Here is a 2,875-nt window from a genome sequence, read left to right as displayed (position 1 = left end):
GAGCATGTTCTTCTCTTTTGGTTAGGTCTTTGCATGCTGCGTTATGACACTTTCATTGTCTTCTCCAGCTGCCCTTTGCAATCTGCTGAGCTCTTCCATGCCATTATTTCTTCCATTCACTCGAGCTACTCTGTGTTTAAGAATAAGTTTCAACGTGTCTTCTAGCAACTTTTTTTTCCCCTCTTTTTCTCTTTCCTGCCTTTTTGATGGCCCTTTGCTTCATGGATGATGATCTTAATGTCATCCCACGACTTCTCTGGTCTTTGGTCATTGGTGTTCAGTAGATTAAATCTATTTTTCAGATGATCTTTAAATTCAGGAGTGATATACTCGTGGTCGTGCTTTGGCTCTCGTGGACTAGTTTTAATGTCTCAGCTTCAGCTTGAACTTGCATAGGAGCAATTGATGGTCTGTCCCACAGTCAGCTCCTGGCCTGGTTCTGACTGATGCTACTGAGCTTCTCCGTGGTCTCTTTCCACAGATGGAATCGATTTGATTCCTGTCCTGGGGTAGCTCATGGGTTGCTGTGGGGCTGGAAGCTGCAGGTTTCAGTGGAGCTTGCAGACCGTGCTGGGCTAAGGAAGAAGGATGGGGTCGTCCACTTCTGAAGAAATTGGCCACTGAAAACCTCATGAGTTGTAGTGAATAGGTCGTTAGTGGTGCAACTTTCCATCACGTGATCTCTCTTGTCTCTTCTCTCATCGAGGCCGTGGGTTCCAACTACCAAATGATACGTCTTCATTTTCACCTCTCATATTCCGCTCACTAGTAATGACCAGCACATCCCGATTGCATGTTTAGTCAATTTCAGACTCCAGAAGTAGGTGAAAATCTTCAATTCCTTAATCTTTGACTTTAGTGCTTGGTACGTAAGTTTGAATAATAGTAATGTTAACCACACTTCCTTGTCCAAAAAACCAAAATACCAAACTCACTGTGGTCAAGTTGGGTCTGACTCCTAGCAACCCCTCCTTGGGTTTCCGAGGCGATATCACTATGGAAGTAGATTGCTCAACTTTCCTCCCGAGGAGTGGCTGGAGAGTTTGAACTGCCAGCCTTCTGGCTAGCAGTCAGATGCCTTAGGCACTGTGCCACCAGAGCTCCCTTCTTCCCTACTTCCTTGTAGGCATGTGGATATTATCCTATTGTTGACAGCACTGTAGTTTAGTATTGATCTTGAGACATTGTCTTTGACGATCAGTGCGACATCATTCCTCTTCAGTTTGCCTTCTCGGCACAGTAGACCATATGACAGACCAATTCAGAATGACCCATACCAGTCCATTTCAGCTCACCAGTGGCTGGGATATCTATGCATTCCATTTCATTTTTTACAACTTTCCATTTTCTTAGGATCATTACTTCGTACATTCCATGTTTTGCTGATTAACAAATGTTTACAGCTATTTTTTCTCATTTTGAGTTGTGCCACATCAGCAAATGGAGATCCCAGAAGCTGTGGTCCGTCTACCTCATTAAGATTGACTCAACGTCCCTTGCTCTGTTGAACGCTGATATGTACAAACCCCATGCTTTATTATGTGACATAATACCCCCCACATGCTTTATTATTTCTTTTGTATTTTGACTTGAATTGTATCGTTTGATAAAGATGCTCTTATTTCAGTGTAGGAGCTCTGGTGATGCAGTGCCTAAGGCATTTTACTGCTAACCAAAAAGCTGGCAATTCAAACCCATCAGCTACTCCTTGGAAGGAAGGTTGGGCAATCTACTTCTGTAGTGATACCGCCTAGGAAACCTAAGGAGGAATCGCTACGAGTTGAGTCCGACTCGACAGCAGTGAGTGTGTGTCTGTTTTATTCTGATGTAGAGCGTTTTGTCGGACATCCTGTTACAGTCATTGTTTTTGGGGTGTTGTTTAAGAGGTCTTTATCTTCCTTGGTATCGGGAAGGTGTTCCTCTGTACTGTGTCTAAAGGTTGATGGTTGTGCATTTGATGTGTATTGTCCCTCTGCCTGTTACTGTGTGTGTGGAGTTAGAGAAGGTCAAGATTTCCTTCTGTTCTTCCGTGTCGGACTCCCCAGCTTCTTGGCAGCCTTGGTTGGCTCGACTGTTCTTCCCGTCTTTGCAGCAGCACTTTTGTCGTGATCATGGCACCTGGGGTGTGTCTGGGAAGCCCTCATGGTGCGTCCCATTGGATGTTCAGTCTGATCGCGTACCCGCGCTCTGTTGCCTTACTCACCCGAGTGTCACAATTAAGCTTAAGACCAGTCCTCCAGCGTCGTCTTGGCTCTGGTGGCCCTTCCTGCTCCTTCAAGCACGCTTGTCAGGTTCCACCTAAAATACACTTGGGAGTTTGATGGGAGTTGCCTTGACTCTTCAGAGCAGGGATCGGCAGACTTTGTCTGCAGAGGCTCTGGGTCGTGAGGCTCTGTGGGCCTGCCGGTCTCCGTCGCAGCCCCTCCGCTTCTGCTGTTGTAGCGCAGATGCAGCCACACATGGATGTCCATGAGGGAGTGTGGCTGTGCCCCAGGAAATCTTCATTAATGGGCATGAAGTTGAATTCCATGTGCTTTTCACGTGTCATGATAGCCTCTCTGCTGGCTGTATTGGTGTGGTTCTTGCTCATAGGCTGTACAGAAGCAGGCAGTGGCCAGAAGTGGCTTCTGAGCCAAGGTTGCTTACCCAGCCCGAGAGCAATTGGGGAAGCTTTGATACCTTTCCGATATCATGTCTTACACTTGAGAAGGGTGATGTGGTTTCCTGTTTGTTTTGGATTTTAACAGTTTATGGTAGTTTTTTTTATAATTTTCTGAACAGGAGGCCTTTTGTATGTCTTTTGTCACATTTATGCCTCTGTTCTTGACAGGCTGGGGTAGCTATAAATGGTATATTAAAGTTTTTTGTTTTCTTA

The 2,875-nt window shown here is 45.6% G+C and overlaps 1 protein-coding gene across 1 annotated transcript in view; it reads left to right on the top strand.

Annotated features, from left to right (window-relative positions):
- Positions 1 to 2,875, top strand: part of GAK (cyclin G associated kinase) — a 140,798-nt gene that overhangs the window by 38,856 nt on the left and 99,067 nt on the right. The gene's annotated exons all lie outside the window — the stretch shown is intronic.

The sequence above is a fragment of the Orycteropus afer genome, unplaced genomic scaffold (assembly GCF_000298275.1).
Source record: "Orycteropus afer afer isolate SDZICR_OR568_19922 unplaced genomic scaffold, OryAfe1.0 scaffold00539, whole genome shotgun sequence".
Lineage (NCBI taxonomy): Eukaryota > Metazoa > Chordata > Mammalia > Tubulidentata > Orycteropodidae > Orycteropus > Orycteropus afer.
This window is presented reverse-complemented; position numbering and strand designations above follow the sequence as displayed.